Source organism: Pithys albifrons, chromosome 8, assembly GCF_047495875.1.
Source record: "Pithys albifrons albifrons isolate INPA30051 chromosome 8, PitAlb_v1, whole genome shotgun sequence".
Lineage (NCBI taxonomy): Eukaryota > Metazoa > Chordata > Aves > Passeriformes > Thamnophilidae > Pithys > Pithys albifrons.
The window spans coordinates 6,475,228-6,489,837 of NC_092465.1; the positions used below are offsets into that span (position 1 = coordinate 6,475,228).

The 14,610-nt window shown below is 42.0% G+C and overlaps 1 protein-coding gene across 1 annotated transcript in view; it reads right to left on the reverse strand.

Moving 5' to 3' along the window:
- The window catches only part of THSD7B (thrombospondin type 1 domain containing 7B), a 310,428-nt gene that overhangs the window by 252,595 nt on the left and 43,223 nt on the right, over positions 1–14,610 (reverse strand). The window contains exon 2 of the mRNA XM_071562679.1: positions 1,600–1,693. The gene's annotated coding sequence lies outside the window, so the exon portion shown is untranslated. The remainder of the gene's footprint in view (positions 1–1,599; positions 1,694–14,610) is intronic.

The following is a 14,610-nucleotide window of genomic DNA, read 5'->3' on the forward strand; positions in this document are numbered from 1 at the left end:
TTTTAGCTCTGTGTAAACATGGGATGCACAACAGCAATATGAGAACACAGCAGGACAGGCAGGGCAGCAGGAGCTGCTTATCAGCACACGATGAACCAGCTTGAAAGAGAAAAACTTGACACTGTGCAAGCATTTCTATGGAATCTGGGACTCTCCTTCAAGGCGTTGATCTTTGAGCTCGTGATCAGCAACCAGGGACTCCAGAGAGGTCTCTCTGACTAAGGGGTTTTAATTAAGCTCTCCAACACGTCAGATGAATACCAGAGGCACGTTGTGAATGAGACAGGAATGGCTCAAGTCCTGCTGCTGCAGCAGTTTTACACCACACAATTCATTAAAATAATCACTGTGTGGTGCTGGAAGCAAAGAGGAATGTCTCTCTGGGTCTCCCATACAAAGCAGGAGACCAACTTCTAAATGCTGCTTCAGCAAACACCCACATTGTTTGTCTACTACAGAAAAGCTCCAAAGGAGAGATTAAAAAGGCATACAACAAAATAAAGTCTTAAAAATTCTACTTCAGTCTGGTAATTCAAATCTCTGTTTCTCTCATCCCACAAAATGACCAACCAGACACTTATTTAGGCAGATTTTAGATGAATTTCAAGATATTTTGGACCTGTCCACATTCAGGAAGGAACAATTTGGAAGTCTCAAAAAATGTTCATGGTAATTCCACATCAAAATGGTTTTCATGCAAATTTACATACTAATTTTTCTGATGTAACAGCGTTTGTATTTCTACTATGTTGAAATTCTCAACATAGTTCTAAGTTCTAAGTATTAGTGATTAATCCTACTGTTACAGCTAAAAACGTCACATTCCCACTTGCACAAGGATAGAGATAACACCTGTCCTCAAGATTTGTCTCCACTGGCACAATCTTGGGAATTTTCATTAAAATAATTATTAGCTATTAGAAGTTTAGTCCAGAAAATTCCATTACATTCCTAACCTTATGAAAAGCAACATTGTCACAGTCCATAATACACAGCATTGTTCCTGATAAGAAACTCAAGATAAATCTGAAAACTCTACCTACTGAATATACAGTAAAGCTGTTAATTTCAAGCTGCATTCAGATTACTTTGAAACAGTTTCTATCATGATGAATTCATGCAATTATATTCAATCAGATATTGACTAACTACAGTGGAAGATACAATGTAGTATCTGTTATGTGGTTTAGCTCATTATTGTGTTTCAGAGGAACGGCATCTCATGTAAGACCTGCAAACCCACCAAGCTGTCCAAAAGCAGTAATGTGGGCAAAGGACCAGATTTATGCTTTGCTCATGTCTCCTGGGTTCATTTATTCAGAATTCACATTTAATTCAGAAGGCAACTGTCGCAGGTTTGGCTTAGCTGTTGCCAACCCTGGACTGGCCCCCCTTCCCCCTCCCAGAACCTTCCCACCGAGTCCCACCATCCAGGCAATATAACACAGACCACAGGTGGCCTCGTGGGAAGCACAAGCTCGGAAATCTCGAGCATCCTTCCGAAACCCAGTGCAGCAGGGAAGCCCTGGGTGGGGGGAAGAAGGGCCCTCAGACATCCTGCAATTAATGCTTTTGTTGCCCATCTAGACAGCTGCTCACCTCACACAGAAGAGCTGAGGAGGAGCAACTCGCCCAGTGCCTTCAGCATCGCAGTCACCATCTATGACGGCCGGAAAACAGAGTCACCGAGTTCCTGTCAAGGGAGAGAGAAGGATCAGTGGCACTGGCTCCAACACTGCTCACACACAGACACAACACGGGCAAAGAAATCATTTAGCTGCTCAGACTGAAGTTCTGGAGGGGAGCCAGCACACCCAGCCCCACACTGACACTCTCTGCCTTGCAGGGCAGCTCTTCAGGTCCAGAAAACACCATTGAAACAACACGACTTGCACAGGTAGGGACATGGAATAGGTGAATCCAAGGAAACTCAGATAACAGCTGATAATGATGCTGAGATTTTTAATGAAGCACCAGGAGTACTCATCAGCTGCTTTCTCAGAGCACTGCCTTCATCTCAGCATTCCAAGGGTCGGCAAACAGCAGCACATCCCCAGGAGGAGCTGCCTCCTGCCCCAGCCAAGGGGGTTCACACGTGCTCCTTCTTTGGGCAGGACTACAAAGAGAACTGGCTGCTGCTCCCCATGGAGCAAGGACAGAGATTACATTAAGTCAGGAAAACCAGAAATAAATTAGACACCATGACACTGATTGTAATCTCCCCCACCCCCGCAGAGCTCAACAGAGTCCACTGATTTACACCCCAAAAAAGCACAATAAAAATTTGCCTGTGTATCTGGGTTTATGTAGTTTGGAACAGTAGCTGTTCTGCCCTGATATGATAACAAATTATTGCACAGGCAACATATGCTATCTACAGAAACATGAATAAATTACATTAGGAAGGCCACCAACACTTCGCATCAAATTTAGTTACAGTGTATCTCAGCTCCCCACAGTGTCAGCATGGCTAGCTGGAAACTGGCAAACAGAAAGGAAAATGGAATAAACCCCCTAAATTTACATTTCAAAAATTGACTTCACTGAGACTGGTCATTATTAACTTCATGCACTTCACTGCTTAAATACCACGGAATCACAGAATGGTTTGGGCTGGAAGGGACCCTAATGAAGATTTCATTCCAACCCCCCTGCCATGGGCAGGGACACCTTCCACTCAACCAGCTGTCCTGTGCAAACACTTCCAGGGATGGGGCAGCCACAGCTTCCCTGGGCAACCTGTGTCAGGGCCTCACCACCCTCACAGAGAAGAATTATTTCTTAAATATGTTCAACATACGTGTTTTAGTCTGAAAAAAATTGCCTCACTTTTCCAAAACTAATTATCTGAATTTATTTAATATCCTTTTATAACACAGGCCTGGCCAGTTAATAGTCTGCACTAGTGGATCCTCATGAAATTAAATAATGAGCTGTTGTTTTCAGTGTTTGAAGGATTAGTCACAAGTCTCCCTGTCATTTTGTTTGGTTTATGTGGAATCATGTTCAGAAAAACACAGATATCACACATTAGCTCTAATGGCTGGGAATACACAGGCAGTCATGCAAGAGTCACATGCAAGTTTCCTAATGATCATAAAAACGCATCTACATTTTCTAACCCACTGCTAATTCTCTTAATGACACGACTGAAGTTTTGAAAAACAGGCTTATTTTAGAAACCTACATTTCTGCTGAAAACATGGCATTCTAGTAGCAAAATGTTATAAATAAATAGATATGCACACAGATGACAAACATCTTATTTGTGAAGTGTTCAAAATCTAATTCTATTTCCAATGTCAATGGAATATCCCTCGGCCAAATCCCAGTTTAATCCCTGCTTATCCAGGGAGGGGAAAAAGCCTTTGGGAACTTTTCCTATTTTGCAGCCACCGCTGGGCACTCACAGGCAGGTCTTTCCAAGTGACAGGCACTGTGCCAGTCCAAGGCACATCAGAGTCCTCCAAAGCATCCAACAAGGAAAGATGGAACACTGATGGTCCAACTCTGACACTCCACTCACAGAGAAGGGACAAGTTGCTCTTTCTCCAGGTTTCCACAGGACAAGAAGTTTCTCCAGTCCTTCTCCACTATTTCTGTGGCTTAGGCAAGTCCAGCCTGGCTCTGCTCCAACATGGATTTACAGAGCATTTAATACTGAATTTAGAAAAAGATCAGCTTAAACTGATCCAAACCTGAGACATAACTTCAGCCTTGTCACACATCAATTCAATTCCCCCTGACTTCACTGGGAGTTGTGACCTTCCCCATCACGGGCAAATCTGACCTACTTTCTGGTATGAGATGGGAATGCTGACAAGGACACCTGGGTAGCACTCTCCATTTAAAATACATGGTGCAATTAGAATAATCCCAAACATCTTTAACAGCCACAGGAAAAAAAGCAGCAATTGCAGATCATATGCGTGGCTATAAATCATTTGGCAGGTGTCTAGCACAAAGATAAGCATCATTAATCATGAATAAATTTTCTTAATACAAACGTAAGCAGTAATTATGCAACTGTTTGCCTACTACACACACAAACCCACTGCATGTGATATTCCAAGATAATCTGGATGTTTATATCATACTTCTTATCCTCAGAGACCAATAAAACCTGCCCTGCCTTCTCAGAAAGCTGTTATCCAAAAAGCTGATTCTACCCTGTCCTAAAGCAGCAGAACAACTGGCCTGGAGCAGCAAAGGCTGATCACCACAGACAGGCACTGCTGACCACCCCTGGGGGAGAGATTCCCAAAAAAACACTAATGCTACTGCTACAGGCACCAAGTTTAAGCAAATAAAAGTGTTTGGCCAGTCACCTATGTCAAGTTAGAAACAGACCTTCACATGTGCATGTGTGCCCAGCGTGTTATTTAATGATGAGCACAGTCACACTGAATTGCCCTAAATTCCATACCTAAAATCAACTCTATACATTATTCCACTTACAAATTTGGAGGCAAAGAGTCTTCTGGTTAAAGCAGACACCCTAAATTCATTCCACTTCCAACTCTGTCAGAAACTGTCTGAGCAAAAAGTCACTTAAGGTCACGCTCTGACACTGGTACTTGATTCTGCAAATGATTTCAGCAAGTGACTTTGCATATATGAGAATAGCAGCTTGATTTTCTATACCTCCACTTTGTCACCTTCAAACCTAAACTGGGAATATTTACTCTTCTTCCAGGAGCATTTTAGAAAATCCTGGATAAAAGCATACAGCATTAAGGAGTAAAATTTATACTTAGGTTAACAACTGCCTGACAGTATTTTTGTCCTAAGTGGTGACTCACTGGGAACCCAAACATTCATCTCCACAGTTCTTTGGTAATTTGCTACAATAATGGTAAGGGTAAATAATGAAAGAACATCGATGTTAACACATCTGCCCAGCTCCAAACAATGAGCAGACAGTTTAAATCAGCCCCTTTGGGCTGGGAGGAAGCCTGCACAACCTCCACATCTACAACACTGGTGCATTTTCATGTAAAACTTCATCAACCTTCCTAATACTCTATTGCTGGAAAGCTCAGTAAGTCTTCACCATCTTTACCGTTCAGACTTGAAAGTTTGGGTATTTTGGAGATGTTTATAGTCAAACAGTAGGAATTTATTATTTCCTCCTTTTAGTTCCATTCAATTGTATCCAATTCTTGTCCCAAAACTATGGAAGACCCTGGGGATTAAAAGCAAGACTATAAAAATCACTGTGCTGCCAATGAATTGCTTCTTAACTTACATCAGTTTGTTTTGGGTAAAAAAACATGAATCCCAAGAACTCCTGCTTCAGTTTTTGTACATCCTAACAAAAGCAGGTTTGAATTTAGAAGTTTAATTATAAACTTAGCTAAGTGGATTATAATGAAAGATGTTCCAGCAAGGGAGCTCAGAGTGATGCATTATGACTACATTAAAGAAAACACCAGAGAACAGACTTTCCATCAGTAGAACGACTTTAATTACAGCAGTGCTAGAGCAGAGCTGTGCTGTGAGACAAGGCTGCTGCTCCAGCTCCTTCACTCCAATGGATTCCATGGGAACACACTTGACTTTCAGCAACACAAAGTGTGTGATTGCAACTCTGCCAGGGAACCCAGTCCAGGAGACCAGTGAAGTGCAGCTGAAGCAACAGTGGCTTCACTTGCACACAAACAAGGATGGCTTAGACTCTGCCAGAAGGGCAGGGAGACTTCAAAGTCAAGGATTCAGGAGTCTGTGAAAGGCACAATCCTGGTTCTGCTCAGCATGAGCCCACAGCCACCCACATCCCCCAGGCTCTCTGAGAGCAGAAGGAACGATGCCCAACAACCAAGGAGCTCCCAACATCTCCTTCTACAACAGCATTCAGGGCCACTCTCTGTGCAAGTGCCCAGGTGAAAGCCAAGCCTTGGACTTCCCAAAGGTATTTAACAGCCACAGACCCTCTGGTGCTCTTGGTGTTGTATCTTAGCACTTAGAGTAGGGTAATTTACCTTCACAAATGTTCCTCAGGGTGTTATCATACCCCTTGCAGCAGGAACAAGTACAGAGCAATTAAGATCAAAATGCCCAAGGCTGTCAATAGGCTTCTCTCCTGAACTCAGGCATTGATTTTTTTCTGAGCAGCAGAACACAGAAAGTGTCCAGCAACTTTTAAGCAACCTTTTCAGGCTGCTCATGCACTTTTATATATTTAATTAAATACAAAAAAGGCTGTAGAAACTCAGTTCAAACATCTCTACAACAAACCAGCTAATGGAGCAATGTTTCTCACCTACATAAGTATGGGAGGTTATTTCATACAGGTTATGACCACAGCCTCTATACACTACAGATGCCTCCTGCCAGGCTCCTCAGCCAGCACAGCAGAACACAGCCCAGAATAAGCTCAGTGATGTCTTCACACTACAGCACATCTTTTCTGTAACAACAAAACTTTATAGCTTTGAGGGGAAAAAAGTTTCTTTTTGTTTATTTTTCAATGGATGGAGAGAAGTTTGAGTCTATTATCAATATATTGCTCCGTTGTAGCTTTTATCATTGGCAATGGATGAGCTGAAGGTCCTTTGAAACTCAGCTGTATCTAAGAACTGCTGTCACAGTTGCACAGATCTTGGATTACTGTTAAATTGCAATTAAACAAAGGCAAAGGGAGCTGGCGCTGCTTCCAATGCCATTTCAGGAAATGCTCCTGCAAGTTTTTGTTCAAACAGGATTACTCTCACTTCGCTGGCAAAGCATTGCATATAATGCACATTCAGCAGTATAATGCCATTTGAAAACTAGTATTTGAAATTATTTTCCTTTAAAAGGCAAGCCTGGAAATCAGACTCAATAGAAAGCAAAGCCTCTACTTTAGCAGCAGGACCATTCACACGGAAAACAACAGAAAGCTTCAAAGTCACCAATTACAAGGCAACAGAGTTTCAAGAAAAGAATAAACCACCTCATAACCTCTGCTGCAGGAACAACGGCAGATTTCCTGAGCATTCCCAATAAAGTGCTTTCAGTTCAGAAATTAAATTGCTTTACTGCAGTGATTTTCTTCTGCATTCTGATATTACTTTATATTATTTGACATTAGTACAGCATGGCAGGCTGTAGGTCAGGGAGGTTTTCTCTCCTCCCTGGAACAAGGCCCCCATACAGAGTTTATCAAACTTAAACACAAGGTCAAAACAATACAATCAAGTACCACCAGGCATCTGAGCTCAGCAAAGACTCGGGCTCTGCTTAGCAGGGAAGGACCATCTGCTTCCCTGCCACAGGACTGGCAGAGCTGAAGCTCATCTCCAATTTAAATTGTTATATCCCACACTCCCATGGATCAACCAGAGCAACCGAGTGCATGCACACACCCAAGCACCTGGCCAAGGAAATAACTGCAAAGAGGCAGAAAATGTTACAGTTTTAACCTGTGAATCAGTTCTGGGGAGAGCACGTGGGGTTCAGTTTGGAACCTCTAAACATCAGTGACTATGGCTAAAATAACCACACTCTTGCACACACAAATATGCAGAGGCCAACTTCAATACTTCTTAAATGCATAATTTTCCTTCTGCTGTAACACAACCAGTAAGAATAATTTCTTTTCCACAAGATCCATACCTCTATTTGTATGTAGTCGTTTCTATTTTGCCACTTGCACTACCTCACTCCAGCCTATACCCAAATGAGCTAATAAGAAGAGACACACACACATCCACAAGATGAATTCCATTTCAAAAAACTCATTTCCAAAGTGCTGAAATAAACATTTATTCCAAGGCATCCTCTGTCATCAGCTGTTTATTTCAGTGCACCAAAGTACAAACTCCTAGGAAAGGAGAAAATATGGAGCACAACACAAGGCAAACCCCATAATGCTCCAAACACACACAGGCTCTGCAGAGGAGCACAGTTCATCACACACTGACACTGTGGTTCTTCATCTCCTATCAAACATCACCCATGACGTCTTGTGATGAGCCAAGGCTTCACCATTTCCAAAGAATAAAGCCCTGTATAAGTCAGGTTGCATGTCAGAATATGTACTTCAAGTAATTACAGCTAGAGTTGTCAAAAAAATTAATCTAATACACTTTGTGATGCCTTGCTACTGATGCATTTATTTTCCTTCCACTCCCTTTGCCACAGATGTCCCAGTCACTGATGCCAACTGGCCCAGGGAGACTGTAAAAAAAGGGTTAAGAAAAAACTGTATTACTTAAAAAAAAAAAAGACAGTGAAGGCTGAACACACATGGAAAAAAACCAGTGATATTGGTACAGAAAAACTCCAAAAAATGCTTTCTAGACACACATACACAGATGCCAACGTGCCCACACTGCACTCTGAATCCAGCTTTTATTAATTGCCATACACACCTACTCCAACACACCAGGAGCCACACAGTGCAGGGACACAGGGCAGGTAGAATTCACTTTCAGAAATAGCCAAGCTACTCCTTATACCCAACTTCCTCCCATGGCCACACGAGGGACTTCAGGGAAGGTCTCGCAGACCTCCTTCCCCTGCAGTGGAGTGCCCAGGGAGAAGGTGCCACTCCGGAATCTGCACGGAGCCACCAAGTGCTCACAGCAGCACATCACATCACTTCCCTGGGAGGGGAGAGGACACCAGGGCTCCAGCTCAGGACCTGGCACAAAGATGTGTGCCTGGAGCTCAGGCACTGACCCTGAGATTAGATCGGCTGGTTAAAACTTGGTTGTAATAATGCCAAGGTCATGGGTTCAATCCCCTGTGTGGGCCATTGACTTAAGAGTTGGACTCTGATCCTTGTGGGTCTTTCCAACTCAGAATAGTCTGTGATTCTGTGATTCTGTGATTCCCAGGCACTTTGGAAGAGCCACAGAACCAGGGGTAGGAATGGGTTTTTTCATAACAAAACCCACTCATTCCACTGCACATTTATTTAGAAGTGGACTTGCTTTCGCCCTGAGATTAACCATACATGACAGCAAGCAAAACAAATTGCCACAGAGGCAGGTAGAACAAATGATAGTGCCCTTTGAAGCACTTGGAACAACCAGCTGAGTAAAACCACAGATCTATTCAAGACTTCTGTGATTCTGTTGCCTTTTTCATTCCCATTTCTTTTCCCTTGTTGCTGGTTATGGTCACCCACTGTATTTTATCACACTGGAAAGTCTAATCTCTTCAGGGTGAGAAAAATCTTTGCCCTGAACACAATATGGTATCATTCACACAGGGTCCCTGACACTATTGCAGTATTGATACGAAAAAATAATCATTATCATATCAACTGCTAAAAGACCTCATTACAACATTATTTAAGCAAGGTCAATTGCCCATGCAGGTTGTTCTTATCGGAGCTCACGTTACATCACTGGTCCCATCATCCTGACCTTCCCTGCTGTCAGCCCCATCACAGTTCAATTAACAGAGGAGCCCTGCAGTGGCTTGATGAGCATCTGCTGCCTCTACCCGGCAGTAATTCAATAAGGATACGCCATAGGAAGAGATAATGAGAAGTCAGCCCAGTTGTTCTGTCTCCCTCCAGGAGAGCAGATGAGTTTGGTTTATGGGAAAGAGCGTGACCTCTGAAAATTATCTGTTAATTTTATATTGCCAAGCTTCAACATGCAACATAGAGTGTTGTCTGGTTTCTCTGGGGGTACAACCCACAAGGATCCAGAACAGTTTTCCTGGCGAGTCCTTGACTAACAACCCTTTCCATGCTGAAAGGATTCATCCTTATGAATTTTCTCTTTGCCACTTCCACCAAAGGAATGGTTTCAACTTGGGCATTCAGCAGTTGGTCTGAACTAAGAAATTAAACACCTGAGCACAGAAAATGGGCCAAAAATATTATTGAAGTAATTTAGGCAGAAATAAACTCACACCTACATCAAATCTGAGTAAAATAATTCCATAAAACCAAAATCTCCCAGGCTGCAGTGTCAGCCTGGGTTTTCTCTCCCTGCCCCAGGGAACACGCTCCTCACTAGTGTCCAAATGCCGTTTGTCCCTCTATTTCCCTCTGCACCTTTCCAGCAGAGGGTCCCCTCTAACTCTCCTGGTGCTTTAGGAACATCTATTCCATCATAAAAACCCAGAACCACCTACAGTCCCTTCATCTTCTACTCCACCACTGGATGTCACAGGGACTGTGTCTGAGGGATAAGGCTCTGTGTGGATGTATTTTGCCTTTTGATTGTAGTCTTCTCATCAGTTTTGCAGCTTTATTTCAACGATCTTATTCACTGAAATAGGCAATTACCTTGATTTCCATTTTCTATTTTATGTCTCCTTAATATCATTAAGGCACAAATTTACTGAAGATGATGGGCTTGAGAGAAGAAGAAAGGAAGATACGTTTGCTCCCTAAGCTCTGCTTCTATAATGTGGCCAGTGAACCACAGTGAATTTCCACAGCTGCACAGTCCCACAGCTCCGTGCCCTGGCTTCATTTCCCTCAGGATCAGCTCCATTTGAGACACATCCTTCTCATTACACAAATATTTGCACTGCACCAGAGACTGTCTGCCTGCTCTGACCACTCTTCTATGAGCACAGGTCAGTTCACTCCTCATTCATGGGATAATCCAGGCTGGCAGGTCCCTACATCAGTCCAACCTTATGCTCAAAGCAGGACCAGACAGCTGTGAATCACACAAGACATTCTACACTGTCCCCAGCTTTCCTTATTTTCCTTCCACATCCCACCAGAAAGCTCAGTCTGCCAAGCTCATGCCAAGTGACATCAGCCCTGAGGTTGTGGTTCACCTCTTCAAGTCCTCCAACCAGGCAGTTTTCCCCCATTTCAGTCTCATTCTCTTTTCTACCTTCAGTTCTGCCACCTCTTTCCTCATGGGTTTACTCACCTCATCTCCTCCTTAATCCCAAAACCTTTCCCATCCTCTGAACCCTAATTCTTTCCCATACTAAACTAAACTTCTCCCAAAAGATAACACATTAAATTTTATTACCTTTGCCACCTTTTCTCAGCATGGTTTCTTACCCATTTCCCCACCGAGTATTTTGCTCCCTCTCCTAAGGAGTCCTTTGTTCACTTGCATCTCCCTTCATTTTGTGATTCCCTGGGGTCATTTTCATACCTCCCACATTTCCACATTTTCTCTTCTATTGTTTTCTACCTTTTTTCCCTCCTTCTTTTTTTTTTTCCTAGAAGAAGCTTGGGGAGGAAACACTACAGACACACCACATTCTATCCAAAATAGGACACTATAACAATTTTAGTTACAAATAATCAGCCTTTAAAAAATGCTAGAATTAAGGTTGCCTTGCAGGAATGTATAAAGATAGTCAGGTTTCGTGATTACATCTATTTTTACCATATTACTAAAGTCTATATTAAAATGCAATTTAAATCTATCTTTGACTTCTTTTGCTTTTATCTATTCATCACACCTGCTTTCAACCCTCTCTTAAAGCCTTACTCATCCTTCTCTCTGAAAGTACTTATAAATCTAATAACTGCAATTACAGGAAATATTATTTACTTCATTCTTAGTAATGTGTAATATTAAAAAAAAAGATTTTTATTTAAATATATTAGGTAAAATAACTCAAAATTTGATAACCACAATATGGACTAACTTCCATCAGGTTAAAGGAAGAATAGACAGGGTTTATGCAACAAATGCTACCAAACAGTTAGTCATGTTCAGGGGCTACTTTTGATTTAAAGCTGCACCTCAGTACTAACAGCACAGTAAAACAGATGGAGTTGATCATACTGGGAACAACTGTTAGCTGCAAGAAAGTATTATAAAATACTGTTTTAGGAGAAGGGCTGAGAACAACTCCAGGGGCAAACAGGGCTGACAGGGGTATTTCAGGAGCACAACAGTCAGGAGGAGCCTGCCCAAAGCCCTCAGTTCCAACAGTCCATGCTTGGCCTTGCCCATGGAAGCTGGTGATGGTTACAGTGACAGACACACAAAAACACCTCTGTCACAGTCAAGGGCAACTCTTCAGACTTTTCAGGCTTTCACTGCCCACTTTTCCATATTAACTGAATTAATAAGTTAACTAATCCATAAAGTCTCTTGCAAAAAAGCATACCCAGGTGAATGTTTCCAAGACTTCAGCCTTCATTTTCCATGTGTTCCACAATTTAAATAAAAATTCAGTCAACCTTCAGGAGGAATCGGTGCTGGCAGAAGTTCTCTGTGGGCTCACACTTAGGGAGATTAACAGCTTATGCAGGGAAAAAGCTGTACTTAAACCTAAATAAAATCTGCACTGATAGCTCCCTGAGTCTGATACTGGAAGTGTTTAGGACTGCTATTACCAACACTTGCAGTATTAAAATCTCCATCCACTCCCAGCCTTGTATTCCACATTATTTGAACTATTTTACCCTCCTCTAGCATTTTCTTCCTTCAGAAAGATGGGAATCTGAATTAAATACAGGACTTGATAGCATCAGTAATCTATCTGATTACACAAACAAATCTAAAATAAAATTAGAATTTAAATTGCAGAAGTAAATGTATTACAAGCACTGGTCATTTCTTCAAAGATTGGTCTACCAGGCAATATTTGGCAGAGGCAGCACAAGAGCTGGGTCCTAATTCTACACATATTTTTTTCCTTATGTGGTAAAACTAGCAGAGAACTGGGTTACTACTACAGTCAGAACTCCATTTACTATGTAATTTTTCCTCAGTATATGAGTCCTTTTTTTAGAGGACTGCAATTGCTTTGAGTTATACAAAAAGATTGATCTGTAGAAGGTAGAAAACATCTCCTGTCCTACTTTCAAGACTGGGATTTTGTTGTGCCAGCAGTTGTTGTATAGGATCATTCCATCCCTAAGATACAGGAAAAAAACAGAGAATTTCTCATCCTGTGGGAAGAATTTCCTCTGAACTGCAAAATTAGCAGAGGCTTGGATATGGTGTTAATGATGCCAAAAACAACTCGGCATTCTCTTGCCAAGGACCTCCAAAAACTGCCATTCAGCAAAACAAGACAATCTTCTTATCGTGTGTAAGAGCTCAATTAAATCATCATTTTAATGTAATCCTATTTAGCAGCTCTCACTTTTTCTGTCCTGATGCTTATGATGTTAATGGCTTAAAAAAAACCAGGAAAGTAAAAACACAGGAGGTAGAAGGGAAGGACATAAGACAGGAAAATGCAGATTTTGTCTCCCTGAAGATCCTTTGATGGGAGACAAAACTCACCAAAACAAAACTAAAGAACCCCAAGCCCAGAAGGACAGAAACAGCTTACACAGAACACCAAATCCAGCAGTTTTTCTGGACCCCAACCCATCCTGACAAACACAATACAAATTGAATACAAATTGCAAGTTGAGAAAGACTGCTCCAACCAAAGACCTCCAAGCAATTTTCAAAAGTTTCCCTGCTTCAATCTGCAATACCTACTTTGGGGTAAACACCTTGCTAAAGAAATCAATTATTATGATGACAAAGACTCCAAAACCCACACTAGAGGGCTATAGAACACCCCTGAAATGCACATAACTCTTTATACATAAGCAACTCATCTCCCAGAGTACTATGCAAATTGGCTAAGCTCAAAAGTTGCATTTAAAATTATCCTCGATATCCATTACAAAAGAAAGGTGCCTTCCCACTGATGAATTAGCAATTTTAATAAGGGAGGACTGTAAAGCTAAGGGTAAATTGATTGTTGTTCCTAATTTTCTCTTTATTTTAATCCAAAATTCTCCAAGTTGCATGAAATAAAAGTACAGGCAAGAGGGTGAGCAGAAAGCTTTTGACTGCCATATAAAACATCTAAAAATAGTGTTTCAGTATATTTCCATATGCTGGAAGCAGCAGTGAATATCATCTATATAAATCTATCCCTAGCACAGGTTTTCAGCAGCATCCAAGACTTGAGAATCAATTGTAAATTTGTATTTTAGAATAATCAATAACAAAAAGCAGACGAGACACTTAAACAATATGTAGCATTTAGCAGGAAGACACAGCCACTCATCATCTCACACAAAATAGATACAGACATTATCACATGTCATATATTTTTAATCTTAGGGAATTTATTTGGGAGCAACTTAAAAACCTGCTTTTAGAACATCACTCCAAGAGGTTTGTTAGTGATGTGAGACACTGCCAAGGCTGTGGGTGCACCACAGGGGTGATGTGGCTGGTCCTGATGCCTCCATGGGCACAGATGGAACCCACACACACAACAGAGGTTTTCCCTCGCAGATCCCTGTGATGTGCCAACACCTTCAGCAGCTGCAGAGCTGCTCTGGAATATCAATGCACAACCCACCTGCAGATGAACGAGCTGCCAGCACGAGCGAGCAAAAAGGCAGGTTCGTAACTCCACCAGAACGTCCAGGAGGAGCTGCGGACTCCTCTGCCAAGCCCACCACAGGAGAAGGTCATCTCACCAAAGCCAGGAGGACTCTCCACACTCAGATCAGTGCTGTCAGACTGCATGAAGCAGCTGTCACTTTCCACACTTGATCATCCCTGAATCCCAGAGGAATTAGTGACAGATGTCACATCTCCCAGGAGTGAAATGATGATGGTATATACTCAGGAACTGATGGCCAGCTCAGGAGTGTTTCTCTTCTCTGCTGCCAAGATTGATGTCTGGTGTATCAACTGGGGAACAGCATTTAAACCA